The sequence below is a fragment of the Bidens hawaiensis genome, unplaced genomic scaffold (assembly GCF_021521415.1).
Source record: "Bidens hawaiensis isolate Kalapana, Puna unplaced genomic scaffold, B.hawaiensis_p1.1 tig00032467_1, whole genome shotgun sequence".
NCBI classification, from domain to species: domain Eukaryota; kingdom Viridiplantae; phylum Streptophyta; class Magnoliopsida; order Asterales; family Asteraceae; genus Bidens; species Bidens hawaiensis.
The window spans coordinates 106387-125031 of NW_027505253.1; the positions used below are offsets into that span (position 1 = coordinate 106387).

Below are 18645 nucleotides of genomic sequence, written 5' to 3' on the forward strand. Positions count from 1 at the left end.
ATACCTTGTAGCCCCCCCCCCCCCACCCACCCTTTGATAACTGAGATAGTATTGATCGATTTGTACACTTGTATTCCACCTAGAGTTGAATTATCACGACAAATGATCCACCCAAAATGAATATCGATTCTATTAGTACCCTCGACACCTATGTACACTTGCTATAGACCTTATAAAAATCGGATAATGAACACCCTATGTTAAAAATAGATTCCCAACCAGTACTCCATAAACACAAATCTAGCAATTTTGTGGTTACCGAAATGTTTCTCGGGATTCATACTAATAAATTAGCCTAGATTTATGTCAACGAAATCACTTTTTTTAACAGCAAACGTTACTCCTATTTTACACCAGCAAATCCTAGTGTAAGACATCCCATTTATAGGTAAGTGTCTTTATATATCTATATATAGTAAAACAATATAATCATAATTCTTTTACAAACTTATTTAAAATTATTATATTCATATATAAAATAAAAAATCATAAATATAACATCATAATGGAATCATAAAAATCTCATAATGTCAATGAAAAACAAATGTTAGATTAATCATTAAAAAAAATTTAATCATTAAAGTTTGATCACACATTCATCCAAGAAAAAAAAGACCAACTTAAATTAGATTAATTTTTTGATCCACATACAAAACTACTATCGAGCCGGGAGTCTCACCGGAAGCAGCCTCTCTATCCCTATGGGTAGAGGTAAGACTGTCTACATCTTACCCTCCTCAGACCTCACAATAGCTTTGCTATTGGTGGGATATACTGAGTACGATGATGATGATGATGATGAAGAAATTATACGGTATCGCTTCATGACTCATCATTGGTAAAGAAGTATGTGTACCCATATAGACGACGTTTTTTGTTGCTTTAGAAAACCACAGAAAGAAAATTGCCCATCCAATTAATGACATACAAAATTAAATGACATCTTTTATTTGAATCTTTTGACCAGACCGGTTGACTGGGCCGTGATCTTGTTCGGAGACGCGGAGTCATGACCAGGTCCAAACAATATTACATAATTCATTTTATTTTCCATTCTTTTTCGTTTCTGTTTTTATTTCCATACTTATTTTATTCATTTATTTCTATTTCTTTCATGGATTATATTAAATTTTAATTTAGTCATAGATATTATTTTTTATATAATTTAATTTATCTGTATTTTACTTATAATTAAGTTATGACTATTTGAAAACTTAGATATTTATTAACTCAGTTATTAAAAGTTTTAAACAATTATTAAATCACCAATATATACCTTTTATCGTTTATTTATAAATTGACAAAATCACTCTTATTGTTATTATTGTTGTATTTATTTTTATGATGTTACAGGTGTTGAAAATATCGTTTGAATTGGTTTTATTCAAAATTGTAGGTGTGAAATTCAAATCATTTATGGGTAGTTTTGGACGTTTGGTCTTGAAATAAAGAAAAAAATAGTGGGTTGTTTCTTATATATATATAAAATGTAGCAAAACCAACTATTTGTGATAAAAAAATATCTTCTTGATTACGAAATTAAGCTAACCTCTGTACACTTTCAGCCATTTTCACACGATGTGTAATATTCTTATGTCTTTGCTGCTATGCTTACTATTTATGAGTGGTGGTGTTCTTAATCAAGGGCTCAAAGAAGATGCCAACATGAGCTCCTGCATCGAGGCGGAGAGGCAAGCTCTACTGGATGTTAAAGCAAACCTAATTGACTTGCATGGAAATCTAACTGATTGGGCGAACGAAGGAGAAAATATGGATTGTTGCAAATGGGTTGGCGTTACTTGTAACAACCGTACTGGTCATGTGATTAAACTTGATCTTAAGTTTGATCCTTCTGGTTTCACAGGTAATATTAGTTTGTCGTTACAAGTGTTAAATCAACTACAATATCTTGATATGAGTAACATCGATTTTCAATTCAATCCTTTACCCGACTTTTTGGGTACCTTGTCCAACTTACAACATTTGGATATTTCACATGCAAATCTCAGTGGAACGATTCCTCATCAGCTTGCGAAACTCTCCAACTTGCTTCGTCTTGATCTTAGTCGTAATTCTCTAGGAGGATCAATTCCCCTTTCCTTTGGAGATTTGACATCTCTTACCTATTTAGACCTCTCACAAAATCAGCTAAGAGGTGACATCACAAAAACTTTAGGGAATTGTTCATCTTTGGTTCATCTAGATTTGTCACAAAACCTCCTTAATGGGTCAATGCCTGCTAGTTTCGGTCAACTTTCTAATCTTAGATTTCTTGATTTTTCGTCGAACTACCTTGAAGGCGTTATCTCTGAAGTCCATTTTCTAAATCTTACCCAACTAGATTATTTGGATTTGTCTCTAAATTCTTTAGCATTAGACGTAAGCTTCCCTGAGAGAATCCCTTTCCAGTTATCAACAATAAAGTTGAGATCTTGTAAATTGGGACCTAGATTCCCCGTGTGGATTAGAACTCAACGAGATTTCAAACATCTTGATATCTCTAGTGCTGGGATATCAGATAGCGCCCCTGCATGGTTTTGGGACCTGCCAACTGGATTGGAAATTTTGAACATCTCTTCAAATCAAATAAAAGGTATGCTACCAAATATCACGTCTTCTTTTCCAGGAAATGTTGCATTGGATTTGAGTAAAAACCATTTCGAAGGAAGGGTACCATTATTACCTTTCAGACTAGCTGCGTTAAATCTCTCTGGAAACAGGTTCTCGGGAACACTTTCTTTCTTGTGTGGCATTGAGACGTTCTTAAGTTTTCTTGACCTCTCAAACAATTTATTATCAGGCAGCCTGCCTGATTGTTTGGGAAAACTAAGCATTTTAAAGATTCTTAATTTATCAAATAATAACTTTTCCGGGGAAATCCCTTCTTCTTTGGGAAGTTTGCTTACTCTGGAGGCACTGTATTTGCGGACAAATGCCTTTGTTGGTGAACTGCCGGTGTCCTTGAGCAACTGCATAAGAATAAGATTTTTGGACCTTGGGGAAAATAAGTTATCCGGCGTCATACCAGAATGGATTGGGGAAAGTCTTTCAGAGTTATACGTTCTTGCTTTAGGGTCCAATAGATTCCATGGAAGATTACCTTCCCAAGTGTGTTTCTTGAATAATCTTCAAGTTCTTGATCTGTCTAATAATCAATTGTTAGGTAACCTTCCTAGGTGCTTTAGTAACTTGACCGCAATGGCTAGAAGAAGCTTTGGAGATGATATGACAAACCATTCATATCTCTCTTATATTCCAACTGTCATGCCACTAGGTCCAGGAAGTGTTCTTAGTTCTGAAAGTTTGACTTCCGAGGAGGAGCATTTTCTTGACAATGCATTGGTTAAATGGAAAGGAACAAAACGATCATTCGAAGGAATTGGTTTGCAGCTACTAAAGAGCTTTGATCTTTCAAGAAACAACTTTTCTGGAGTACTTTCATATGAGATCACTAGTCTTTATGATGTGGCTTCGTTAAATCTTTCTTATAACAAACTGCATGGGGAAGTCCCAAAAGATATTGGTCAGCTGAAAGCTTTGGAATCGCTTGACTTGTCAAGAAATGAGTTTTCTGGACATATTCCCTTGAGTTTGGCACAAATAAGTTCTCTAAGTTACCTTGATCTCTCAAGCAATAACTTGTCAGGAAGAATACCAACGGGGACTCAACTTCAAAGCTTCGATAATACCTCCTACACTGGCAACCCTCAACTTTGTGGACCTCCACTTACACAAACGTGTGGGTTTCCACCTGTTGTTGAAAAGAAGGAAGTTGAAGAAGATGATGATTTTTGGAAATCATATTACATAGGTATGGGTGCAGGGTTTGCGGTTGGATTTTTGGGAATTTGTGGTGCTTTAGTTTTAAGCCTTCGATGCAGATATTTCTTTTTTGCTTCGTTGAGTCGAATGAAGGATTGGATATATGTAATTGTGGTTGTGCATTTTGGCAAACTTGAAAGAAAGTTTAGAAGGTGAGGCCTGTGCAACTACTTTCTATTTGTTATGTGGAACAAGTATGAATTGATAAAAACCGTGGTTTCCTTGGTTAGTTATTGCATATATAGACCTCCTGCAACCCTATCAAAGCCATCTACCTCTTGTTCACCATTGTTAAGACGAAACACTGTTTTAATTAAATTGAATGTATTGTTTTGATTTTAGAGTACGTTTTCATTTGGTTAATTAGAATGTGCTTTAGTTTGGATTAACATATACAAGTAAAATTTCATGCATAAAATGCATATTGTTAATCGATATCAATACTCATTATTCTTGTGAGTTGTGAGTAGTATTTATGACACTCATTTTCCAGTTGAATCATCACCCAAAGTCAACTCCTTACTAAGTTCCAACATTTGCGCTTCAGTCGATTTGTATATTATCACAGTTAGGTGAAAAATGTGACGTGTTCAAAGGTTGAACTGCCCCGAACCAACAAATTTACCAAGAACTCGAACACAAAATGATTTCAAAAATAATGTAAGACACAGTAAACCGAACACGACACAAGTTTTCGCTAGTTGACATGAACACAACTAGTTTAACATGAAATTCTGTATTTTTTTTAACATATTAATACTTTAAAACTATAAATTTAAAACAAAAATTACAAAGACACATAAAATTCTTCGGTTCGTTTGCACGCCTAGGCTCATTCAAGTAACCAATACAAAACTGGCTCCACTTATATCTAGTCGAAAGGCAGGACTGACAAACATGTCAGGCTAGGCAGGTTCGAGTCACGGGTCAGAACGAGTTAGGGTTGAAATGGACCGATTAAAAAAAAAGGTTAATTTGGTTTGGGTCAAAGAGGATCGAGTTAAAACGGGTTTCGGGTTAAAATAGGGTTGGGTTGGAATGGGTTTATGGTCAAAACAAATGGGTTTAAAAAATTGTTTGTTTGAAATTATTATACATTTCACCGTTGCCTATAGTTTCATAGTTTTCGGCACAAGCTAGCTACGCGTGCAGCGTAGGCTACATGTGCTTAAGTGCTTGTTACGTGCATTCTAGTGCCGCCCATGCGTGCAGAGTTGGTTACGCGTACGAAGGCTAACAAATGTGCGTCCAGCGCCACGAATAATCCATGTTGGTTAGGTGCACGAAGTTGGTTACCATTGTTTAATATTGGTTGCACATTAAGACGCCAGGTATGCGTGCGGCGTTGGTCACTCGTGTTAAAATGCCGGTGACACGGGCAGAGCATCATGTGTATCAGACTGGGAAACGCGCATGCGGCGCCACGCAATGCACGTAACCGGCCCTGGTACGCGCTTAACTTAGCACCTGGCATGTGACAAGCTCTGTGCTAGTAACCAGCGCGGATGACACGCGATGTCGCTACACGTGTTTAATTTTGGTTATGCACATATTGATGCTGGTTACAAGTATTCAGGCGTTGGTTTCGCGTGACAATTGCTATGCGTGTTTATTGCCGCTTACGCACATTCCAAAACCAATTACGCGTCCATTCGGCAATATCCTCACACCATGAAAAACAAAGAAACGAGACACAAAATCAAAATTTACAAAAAATAATATCAAATTTCAGTTGTAACTTTCAATCAATAACCAGAAACCAAAATTGAATACGAATTAATTTTTATAGGAAAATTGGATTTTAATAATTCCAACTTAATGCATTTGCCCGATAATAATCCCAATTTTGAAAATAGCTGTCAGTGATCCCAACTTTCACACTATCTGTTTTTGTTGGACCTCCGTCAATAACAATTTAACGACGTTAAGAATTTTTCCAAATTTCAAATTGATGTTTTAGGGCTTTTGATTGGAATGAGAATACGAATCGATTGAAATTTGGAATATTTTTTAAATAGAGACTTTTTGCAATATTTTGTAAATGGGGACTTTTTGCATTTGATGATGGTTTCGGTTTGTGGGTAAAAGGTTAGATTTTTTTTGTTTATGGTTTTTCCGTAAATGCCATTTACAGAAGCGTCTAACGCCGCGACACATGCCAGAATGTTAGCCAAGATTCGTAAACTTTATTCATGAAAGTAGGTTACTCTAGTGTTGTTTTAACCGGCGTTAGTAAGTTTTAACAGAGAACTGCACTTGGCCTAACATTTGTTAAAAAGTTTAATATAATCCCCTTCGTCACATCACCAACACCACAACCCCACCTGCCGTCCATTGTTGGTCCACGCACGAATAAAACCATCAACCAACTAATTATATCATATCATTTAATATTTCCACATCAAGCTTTTAATATATTTGAAAATCATTGATTTCTTTTTTCAATCCATTATATCGTTATATTTATTGTTGCATCACATTCATGAAAATTATATATATTTTTTTCCCGTAATTTCATAATATGTTTGGGATCATTAGAATTGCATCCATATTTTAAAAATCTAGCATTTTCTCCATTCTCTCTTATTGCTCGGGTTATATTTGAGATCAAATTCTTTCAAGATCATGAAGTCTTTCATGATTACGACACAATTATATTAAACGTCAACGTCAATCTTAATGTAAGTAATTTATATGTATTTTTTTTAAATATATTTTTTTGGTCGAAAACACTTCTCTATCATGTTCAGGCGTCAAATTTCCTTTCATTTTTAAAGAAACTTGTCTTATACGTGTTCAATGTTCTTACTAGTTTATAATTCTTAGTTTTATGATCTTGATGTTTTATATAATATGATTTGGCCATTTGGGTGTCTACAGAAATGATGTGTTTATTTTGTGTTCACGTAAGTTTTATTTTAATTAATGGCTGATTAAATCAGTATACTATATATTTTTACTTGCATTTTAAACTTTTTTTAGTACATATTTAATCAGCAAAGTAACTAGGTTAAGATCCTTGCAAGGCAATGTCTTTGTATTTAAGATCTTCCAAAAGCTTTAATGGATTCAATAATTTATGACTCTATTATATATATATATATACTCGTTCGGTATATAGATAATATTTAGACCATCTCTAACCTTTATAGACATTTATTGCTATATAGACCTGGCACGCATATGTCCTCAACTCAATTTGTGGATGGCATTCGTTCCATTACTTTCATTTACCTTACAATTATGAATATATAAAACCACTGTCTGTCCTATTATTTTCATGTAGTTCCAAAAATGAAACGACACAAGCCAAATTTCTTTCCATCTTCCTCTCATCTCGCTTTTCGTCTTTTTAGCCTTGTTATATTTCTAATTACAACTCCCACCTCTGCTTCCTATGGAGGAAATGAGACTGATCATTTGGCGTTGTTGTCATTCAAGTCAATGATCACCCATGATCCGTACGGAGCTCTAGACTCATGGAACACTTCTTTTCATTTCTGTGAGTGGAATGGTGTTTTATGTGGGAAGAAGCACAAGCGAGTGACTCGTTTGAGACTGTATTCCCAAGGTCTAGCAGGCTATTTGTCTCCACATGTGGGGAATCTTAGCTTCCTTCGTGCACTTGTAATATTCAACAACAGCTTTCAAGGAACCATCCCTCAGGAACTCGGTCGTTTATCTAGGATGAGCTTGCTCAACCTTGACCGTAACAAATTTGAGGGAGTTATTCCAACTAACTTGTCTGGTTGTTATAACCTTGACACGCTTGTCATTTCTGAAAACAGGTTAGTTGGAAGCATACCCAAGGAGATTGGTTTCCTCTCAAAACTTGTTTTAATCGTTATTCATCGAAATAACTTAACTGGTGGAATCCCGTCTTTCTTGGGCAATCTTACATTAGTCGAATCGTTCTCAGCCTCGAGAATCCCATGGGGTGGGAACATTCCAGACAACTTAGGCAATTGGAAACGTTTAAAAGTACTTTACTTGGGTGTATGCAACTTAAATGGAACCATACCTGATTCCATTTATAACCTTTCGCTCTTAACGGATCTCTCATTGCCTGAAAATCAACTTGCCGGTGGCCTTCCCTCAACCATAGTTACAACGCTTCCAAATCTCGTTAGCCTTCAGTTAAGTGGTAACAAACTCACTGGACTTCTACCACTCTCCATATCTAATTGTTCAAAATTAGGACTCCTTGAAATGGCTGACAATAAATTTAATGGGGAGTTGGCAGTCGACTTTGCAAAACTTACAAATTTATATCAAATAACCTTAGGTGGAAATTTTTTGGGAAGCGGTGAAGCTGATGAAATGAAGTTTCTCGATTCTTTGAAAAACTGTAGCAAGTTACAAATATTGGATATTCCTTACAACAATTTTCGAGCGGTGCTCCCCGGATCAGTCGGTAATCTTTCCTATCAACTATATTATCTATCTTTTGGTGAAAATCAGTTATATGGAAACCTCCCCTCAAGTATAGGTAATCTAGTTGGCTTGACCAATTTGCATTTAGGTGGTAATCGATTCACCGGAAAAATCCCCTCTGCTATTGGTAAGCTTCAAAATCTAGGAGTTGTTACTATGTATGGAAACCAATTTGAAGGTTTGATTCCAGATGCAATAGGAAACTTATCATCCTTGAATAAACTTGCTTTAAACTCTAATAGATTGGAAGGGCGTGTTCCATTAAGCCTAGGAAGTTGTCAAAAACTACTAGGGTTGTTCCTCAGTGACAATAAACTCAGTGATAGAATACCTAAAGAGATTCTTCAACTTTCATCTCTATCCATCATACTAAATCTTTCTCACAACAACCTGTTTGGTTCACTTCCAATAGAGGTTGGAGACCTTAAGATGTTAACTTATCTAGATTTATCGCATAATAATTTATCAGGTAACATTCCTGGTAGCCTTGATGGTTGCACTAGCCTTTTATTTTTATCACTCAAAGGAAACTTATTTCAAGGAATCATACCACCATCATTAAGTTCCATGAGAGGAATGGAAAGACTAGATCTTTCTTATAATAATTTATCCGGCCAAATTCCTCGATTCTTGGAACATTTTTCTTTACAATATCTGGACTTATCTTTTAATGATTTTGAGGGTGAAGTACCAGTTGCAGGAGTGTTTTCCAAAGCAAACGCCTTCTCGGTTTCAGGTAATAGTAGGCTTTGTGGTGGCTTAGCTGAACTCGGGTTACCAAAATGCAAGGTGATGAAGAAACGCAAAAAAAGGTTTCCTTTATTAATCGTGCTAGCTGTTTTAATTGGATTCATACTTTTCTCTGTATTATTATTTGTATACGTTTGGTCCAAGAAGAAACCCAAGGTCCGACAGTCTCAATCATCGACGAGCGAACCACTCTCGAACATAACATATAGTCAACTTCTTGAGGCTACCAATGGGTTCTCTGAAGAAAATTTGATTGGAGAAGGGGGATTCAGCTCTGTCTATAAAGGAATCCTTCATGGTGGATATGCTGCTGTCAAAGTTGTACATCTCCAAATTCGAGGAGCTGATAGAAGCTTTCTTGCAGAGTGTAAAGTATGGCGGAGTATCCGACACCGAAATTTATTGAAGATAATAACTTCATGTTCAAGTATTGACTTCAAAGGCAATGATTTCAAAGCTTTGGTTTACGAGTTCATGCCTAATGGGAGTTTACATGACTGGTTGCACTCAAGTAGACGTGCACAAATCGGGTTCACCTTGAAAACCCGAACCGGTTTTTTTCAAACCGGGTAGAAAATGACACCGGTTCCAGTCAGGAACCGGTTCGGTTCTCGACCCGAACCGATGCCCAGAAATGCAAACTTTTAGGAACCGGGTAGGGTTGGAACCGGAACCGGTTTTTACGTAAAAACCGGTTCCACCGGTTTTTTTTGAAATTTAAATATTATAGCCGTTAGGAACCGGTTCCAACGGCTATATAGCCGTTTTTGACCGTTGGAACCGGTTTTTTAACTACAAATAGGTTATTTTCTTACTATAAATAGCAAGGTTTGTTTGTGTACTTGTTAAACCACTTTCAAAACTATAAAACACACTCCAAACCACAATTAACCTTAAACCGACAACAAATAGCAACTAATGATGACGTTGTTATGGTGATCGAAACAACAAGATGCCCCGATGTTTGGGTTCATTACGATTTGTGTCTCATGACCGACTCACATGAGTTGGCACGTTGCAAATATTGCTCGAAGTTTCTTAAAGCAGAGTCCAACTCGACATTACGAAAACATACGAATAAGTATTGTCGAGAGAAAAGAAGTTTGGAAGCTAAAAAAACGGAAGTGGGAGAGTCGTCCGGCTCAACAACCCAAAAATAAGTATTCCCGGATTAAAACGACGGACTTTGTTTTTTATGTTTTAGTTGTTATGTTTAGTATCGTTTAGGTTTTAATAATGTTTGTAACAGTTATTTTTTAAATAAATAAAATGTTCGTCATTAAAAAAGTAACAAAAATTAATCATGAGTAACAAAAGTAATTATAATAAAACAAATCAAAACTAAATATTAGTTGAACAAGTTACAAATAATTTTACCAAAACAAATAATTACAACTCTTCTTCGTCTTCATTCTCGTCTTCACCCTCGTCTTCGTTATCGGAAGAAACCCCGTCCTCCGCCTCCTCATCATGAATATTACCGTTAGAACCGGTTCCAACGGATCTATTGTCTCAAAAACCGGTTCCAACGGCTATATTACCGTTGGAACCGGTTCCAACGGCTAATTGGTGTCTAAAAAACCGGTTCCAACGGCTATATTACCGTTGGAACCGGTTCCAACGGCTAGTTTGACCCTTCAAAAAAAACCCGTCGGAACCGGTTTTTCCAGGTACGAACCGAACCGGTTCCAATTAAGAACCGGGTAGGAACCGGGTTGGAACTGATACTGACATACAAATAGAACCGGGTACGATTTTCGGGTACAAAAATACCCAAACCGGGTATTGTACCAATCGGGTTGGAACTGGAACAGATGATACACGAGGAATCTTTTTATGGTGGTTCTTCCTTCTAATGACCGGCATATCTATGATTATTTTCTCCCAGATGAAGCAGCCAGTTAGGTTCCGGAACCGGTTTTTTTGTGCACGTCTACACTCAAGTGCAAGATAATCTATACTTGACATTATTGCAAGAATACATATTCTCATAGATGTCGCGTGTGCACTTGATTATCTTCATAATCATTGTGTAACTACCATTGTTCACGGTGACTTAAAGCCTAGCAACATTTTACTTGATAGTGATATGGCGGCTCATGTTGGAGACTTTGGTTTGGCACGATTTCTTGGAAATCATGATTCAAACAAAAACAACTCTGTAGCTATTAAAGGAACCATTGGGTATGCAGCTCCAGGTAAATATTCATGCATACACAAATGCTCGTTTTTTTCTTACACCTTTTTTTTCTAATAAATGCATACACTTTGTAGAGTATGGTCTCGGGAGTGGGATGACAAGTAGCGGGGATGTCTACAGTTTTGGAATATTATTGTTGGAGGGGATGACAGGGAAAAGGCCGATAGACGACATCTTCAACGATGGTCTCAACCTCCATAAATTTGCGACCATGGCCTTGCAAGATGACCATGTAACTGATGTTATTGATGGTGACCTTTTAAATTATCATCAAGATGATGAAAGTGATTGTGGCGTTCTAAATTGTGATCAAGAAGATGAAATTGATATGAATAGTAAGACCCCAAACACAACGAAAATAGAGCATTGTGTGACTTCACTTTTGAAGATTGGAGTATTATGCTCACTGGATTCCCCCGCACAACGGATGAATATAAAAAATGTTGTCTACGAGTTGCAGAGTACTTTGGATACACTTTGAAACGCTTGAGGTGCCTTATTTTTACTTCCTTTTATTTGAGTATAAATGGCAATATACAACTAGTCTTATTTATGTTAGTTTGACTTCATGTTATAGTCATGAGAAGAGACTCAAATAGTTTAATGATTTCTAGTTCGTAAGTACTGAGAGCTTTGTTCTTTTGTGTGACAACCGGCTTAAAACCATGTCTCTTATTTGCTTAAACTGTGTAAAAATGAGTGTTAGAAAACGATAAAGGGCGATTGAGATACTCTAATATTGACTTTAGACTATGTGTAATAGGCGCTTTGGGAGGGGAGAAAAAGCCCATAGCGCACATAACACCGACCCCGGGAAGCTATGAGGGCTTTTTGGGCTTTGGGCGTTTTGGTGAAGGCGCCGGGTGAGGGGAGAGCTTACCCAATCATGATTTTTCCTTCATATTTATATTAAAAAGTTAGAAAAAAATAAAAAAGGTAATATTTGTGTAATGATTATGAGACTTTATAAGAAGAATTTTCACAACTGGTGTTTATGTAAAATTTGATTAAAAAATGGTATGGTTTTGTGGCTTGTTACAAAAATGGTGTAACCGGGGTTTGAAACCACAGTTTGACTTTTTTCTTTATGAACATGTCAGATAGGTATTTTAGAAAATAATACTTTTGATTAAAATAAAGCAAGCCGTGGTTTGAAACCATGGATTGCATCAAAAAGTGAAACCTAATACCACTTTCAATTGTGTGGTGGTTTTTCGTGTCAAACCGTGGTTTGAAATCACGGTTTAACCTTTTTCTTTTATTTTTTAAATGCTGATAAGCATAAATCAACCCGTGGTTTCGAACCAAGGTTCGATTGTTCATAAAGGATCACATGTGAACATGCTAAATTTAAGTGGAGAATGAAGAAAAAAACCAAACTTTAGTTCGAATTCAAGGGTTGATTAAAAAAAGTGAACATATATACTTATCGGCATTTAATTAATAAAAGTAAATGGTCAAACCGTGGTTTCAAACTACGGCTTAACTAGCATAACCACCACACACTTGGAAGTGGTATTAGGTTTTACTTTTTGATGCAATCCGTGGTTTCAAACCACGGCTTGCCCTATTTTAATCAAAAGTACTTTTTTTTTGAAACACATTTGACACGTATATAAAGAAAATAGCCAAACTGTGGTTTCAAACCATGGTTACACTATTTTTGTAAACCCCCTTAAAACTAGGGGTGTGCACGGTTCGGTTCGGTTCGGTTATTAGCATTAACCCAACCTAACCGATCGGTTATCGGTTCAGTTCGGTTAATTTCGGTTAATAACCGGTATTAAATTTGGGCTAAAATTTTGCTTAAAACTACATGAAATGAATGTTTAAATACATGAAATGAATGCATAACTACATGAAATGAATGTATAAATATATAAAATTGAGATATTAGAACATGAAATGGAGATATAAATAGATGAAAATAATAGCGTTAAACTATTAATATATATATATAATACATGAAACAGAGGAAAAAATGCTTGAAAATATTAAAAAATGAAGATTTCGGTTAATTTCGGTTAATTCGGTTTTCGGTCATATCGGTTCGGTTTCGTCGGTTTTCGGTTCGGTTTCGGTTACCGATTCGGTTATTGCTCACCCATACTTAAAACTATACCATTTATTTAGCTAACTTTTTCATAAACACCATTTGTGAAAAATTTTCGACTTTATACCACTACACCATTCTTCGCATAAACCCTTTTATGACGTACGTCACGTGTCGCATAACGCCCATAGGTGTGACTTTACCATTAGTCTTAGATTATATAGATTACAATTTCAAGGGTGGGTGGTGCTCTTTTTGTGCATTATAGTTGTACACTTTGCTTCAATTGTTGTAAGTCATCATCTCTTTTGAATCCACCGCCATCAACACAACACTAACACCATCCTCCACCACCGCCATGGTCTCTCTCTACCACCGGTTACAAACAACACCAGTCTCCACCTTCGGCCTCTGCTGTCGCTTTGTTGTTGAGCGGCTTTCCGACTGTCTCTGTGTCTTTAGCGTTGGCTGAAACCCTAGGTGTTGTTAGATTGTTGGATTCACCTTTTACTTCCCACTCTCATCTTCATATTTTTCCATCGCCTTTCACTAACCACCTCACGTCTTCACTCATCATCACTATTGCCGGGTTCGATTTCCGAACTTCTGGTGGTGGTGGTGGTGTTGGCGGACGGTGGCGATGGTTACGTCGCCAGTGTTTGATGGTGGTCGGAGATGGCTATGATGGTCCCTGTTTCGTTGATTTTGGTTGGGGTCGGTAGTAATTTTTTTTTCTGCATGTTCTCTTCTATCATCACTTGCAGGTATGATTCTTTTACAAGAAGGTTCTCAATTATGAAATCTTAATATGATTAATTTGAGCCCTGACGAAAATGTAATTATATAAATCTCCATGATGTGGTAAGTGTTTTTGATAAAGACTCCAAATTGTCTATAAGACTATGGGGGATGTGATGGTTGTCTCTTGATGGAAGTGGTCTGATTGTAGACTTTTCCTGCTATTTGAATCCAGGAACACTAGGCGAAACTCGATTTCCCAATGACTCTTGGTGGAGGAACACTAGGCGACACTTGATTTCCCAATTGACTTTTGGTGGAGGTGGCAGGGTCTATGATGGGTGCCCGATTGCGATGTTCGTTGCATTGCTCTCTATGGTTTATGGTTGTGATGATGTTCTGGTTTCTGGTGCGGAAACCTATGTTGCAGCTGTGTAGTGGATCTGAGCCTCGCTTAATACCCCGCGTCAAGTTTTTAAGTTTGTGTTGGATGTTCGTTTTAGAGTCAAGATTTCACAAGGTTTAGTGTACATTTGATTTGGTTTTGACTCTTCTTTGTGTCTTGTTGGTTGATTTAGTGATATATGATTTGGTTTGTCTCTACTTTGTGTGTTGTCGGTTGATGTTTTTTTTGTACGTATGCAGCCATGTGAATCTGAAAGACGAACTTCAATAAAATTTTAGTTTTGAGTTTGTTTATTTTTATTAACAAGATTGTGATTTGGTAAATAATTTGGTTGCAGGTCATCACTTGGAGCAGACCGTAAAACATTGCTATTGTTTTATGTCGACTGTCCTAATCATTTTCAAAGAAATCATTCATGTGTCCGTGTTATTTGCAGTCTACAGAAAGTATTTGGTGTTCATATAGATAAATAAAGGTAAACTACTAAACTGTTTCACATAAAGTATATTATTTGCATTTTGTTATGTAGTAGTTGTTTAATATTTGTTATATTGTTTATCAAATCTGATTATGTAAGGAATTAGTTGATATAACCACCATATTATGTTCATCAGGTTCAAAGGCTCATATTGACAGCAACTGGTGGTTTTATGGGAAGGACTATAAGTTTTATTGGCATTTATGCTAAACTTTGCTTAGAGATCACTGCTAATGTCTTCATTGGCATTTACCTTTCGTAGAACGCGGTCTAACTGGCGTCCTAGATCAAGACGTGCCTGAAATGGGCCCACTAACGGGTCGATTAATAATAACAGCTGGTTCATATGCTTTCATGTTTTGAGACCTTTACAGGTGTATTTTATGTAGCTTACTTATATTGATGTCAGAACACATAGAAACTTTGAAGCGTCACTTAGGGTCAACTTTTTTTCTTTTGTTTCACACTAATCGACTGCCATCACCCCCGCAACGCGGGGGTTAAACTACTAGTTGATTATTTGAAAACGACTTGGCTTTGACTTAGCCAAATGTATTAAAGAAGGTTAGGTGATGGTCTAAGTTACTCGTTAATTCATATGAAAACGTAAACAAACCTAACTCGTCCATTATAGTTCATTTAATTGCCTAACAAGAATTGCATTAAGTTTATTTCCAAAAGTCAAATGATTTGAAGGCAACCAATAATTTGCTTTATTTTCCTCGCCGGCCCTGTGCTATGTGTAAGCTTGATGTGTTAATTACTAGAAACAGAAGGAACGAGAGTGATGAAAAAGAAAAATCATATTTGCATATTGGGGCTACAAACTGCGTTCGACAGGACGACAGCTTTCATTTTGAAACAAAAGGAACAAATTGAATTTTTTAAATACTTTTTTATTTATCTATACTCTATAGTTACCTATCAAAAGATCCTATGCTTCGCATTAATTCCATGCCTAACGGTTTTACTGGTGGCAAATTACTAACATACTATGCTATCTTTAATTTAGAAAGACATGTCTGATTTAGTTTTTTTTTTTATCTTAATGCTCTATGATAGAAACTTGGGTTAATTGTTCATTTAAAATTTAAATGAACATTTCATGAACATAAACAAATATTACTGAACAAAGGTAAACAAACATAAATGAACAAACGTGAATGAACACAAACAAACGTAAACGAATATAAATAAACACACTTAGATGAACACAAACGGACAAATATAAAACATTAAGTAGAAGATTTATTCAATATTTCATCCAAAATGAACATAAAACAAACATAACCAAACATAAATGAATCAAAATAGATCAAAATATATTATAAACTTTCTTATAATAAATTAAATATAAATCCAGAAAAATATATATTTACAATATTAGTAACGAAATATATAAAAAGACCTATGCAACTAAAAACTAGTAGTTAAAAATTAGTATTCACAATATATTCACATATTCACAATATAGATAGATTATACGGACTTGTACGTTATCTTTCTTTCTAATTTTAAATTATTTTGAATATAATAATTGTAGAATGACAAAATGTGTAATGTTTTAATTTTAATATTATTAATTTCAATAATTTTACTAACCAGTACTTTTACCCCCGCGTTGTGGGGGAGTAAACCGTTTCGAGTTTGTTAGCAGATGTTTCGATGGACATGCTTAGGTTGCCTTAAGATGACTATGGAGACTAACTGATCATCAAATTTGTTGCCAAGCTGGGTTTAGAAAGTTATTAAAATTGGATATACAATTGTCAAAAAAGCACTTGGGTAGAAAGGTCAAAACATGGTACCAACAAAAATACGCAATGTACAAATCAAGGTGCCACCATATTCTTCATGATGAAGGTTCCTTTTGTAGCAATAATGTTTGCATATGACATCCCATTGCGTCAATGGGAAGATATTAATGGAAATGTGATCAGTTCACTCATCCATCAAAGCTGTGTAGGTGCAAACATAAACCTTACTCGTTCAATAGTTTCACACTCCTCCGGTGTGATTGTTGCCGTCTATGGGATCCATGCTGCCAACTTTTTGAATGGATTCCAAATATTTAAAGACAGGTGTATATAAAGAGGTGGAGAATATGAAACGTAAACAACACTCGATAATATAGGGCGGTTCGGTTACGATCTCATGGGGTGGCTTGGTGGAGATCAAGATAATAATAAATTGATTATTATCATTATCCTTTTATTTAAAAGTTTGATTTATCTTTTACTATATAATCAGTTTTAGAATTCGTATTGTAGTCAAATAAAGTGTTTTAAGTTGGAGTAGGAAACTATTTGTAAGGGTTATAAAAGCCCATTAGTATTGGTTATTCTCTGTACGTTTTTGTTTTCTCAATTAATAAGAAGAAAGAGTCGCAGGCAGTTCTGCATCTTTGGTGTTTGATTTCTTTTGTTACCCACTTGTCAAGTTTAACAAGAAAAGTCACGATCAGTTGTGTAAAAATACTTGGTTTACGTACAGGTCAAACTGAGTTATGTCAGGTTATCACTTGTCCTTCATGAAGTGGTCATTTTTATGAGCATCTATTGTCAAAAATGATTACTAAAATTATGTTATTTCAATAATAACACACTTCTTGTTATATTCGAGCCACTGGACACAAAAAAAATTCAAACTGACCCATTAATAAGTAATGAATAGGCATTAATGCAGTGTTACATAAAAGCATACTCTCCTCCTTCAACGGGTACAAATTAAGTGAAGGAAGAGTGTACACGCACATACACATATATACACATGAAAGGTTGTTCAATACCTGCAAGAACTATGGATTAGGTCACACCATTGCACAAAAATCTTGAAACCGTTGGTTGTTGCGCAGGAAATCCAAGTTGTCAGCAGCACCGCATGTGCATTCCCACCTATGCCAGGAGGCCGTGCCCCTAAATAAACAATTATATCATTTAAGGAATTCAAATTTATTAAAGAACATGAAAACATGATTAACGAACAGTTGACTCCCATTTCGTCCGGCTGGCGGAGCTTCTGCTACTGTTCGTGTGGGTTGAACTGAAGCACAGACAGAGCACTCGCTGTTGGAAGAAGATCAGCTGATTCTAGTATGCCCTAACGTTGCATATAATATGGTCACATGTTATATTTCATATTCAGATTCAAAAAACTAAAAAGATGATAAAGATTAAAGGTTTACCGTACAAAGATACTCAACAACTCTTTCTGGATTTTATTGTTATGTAACACAACAGTTCATTAGTCATATATTGTTCCAGTTTAGCCTCAAATCATACTTGTACGCAGGCCCGGCCCATGGGGAGGGCAGGGAGGGCTCAAGAGTAAGGCCCCGAACCCGGTAGTCCTACTTTAACGTCGGATTTACTCATAAACACAGTTCTTACAAATCAGAGTTCATTAAAACTTTCGCGGAATATAAAAACTTTCATGAAACGTTACAACAATCCAAAACTTGCCTTATTTAAACATTCTTGTCTTTCAAAATAAACGTCAATTACATTAAAACATCTTAAGTCTTCAAATGCCAGTCTCCTAATCGCCCACCATGTGCCCGCTCAAGCTAGCTGTCTCATTCTACTCACCTGCGTGCATACTAAAAGTCAGCTACGCTGAGTGAGTTCTAGTTAATCGGACGCCATACAATACATATACATACATACATATCCGAATATATGTATCCATACTTAACTAGTTACCCTTCTGTTCTACATACATACTTACTACCATACATACATTCATATCTACAATCACTAACCTCA

At 36.0% G+C, this 18645-nt stretch overlaps 1 pseudogene; it reads left to right on the plus strand.

Annotated features, from left to right (window-relative positions):
- Positions 1–7116: 7116 nt before the first annotated feature.
- LOC143611890 (LRR receptor-like serine/threonine-protein kinase EFR) lies at positions 7117–11696 on the plus strand (annotated as a pseudogene).
- Positions 11697–18645: the final 6949 nt, after the last annotated feature.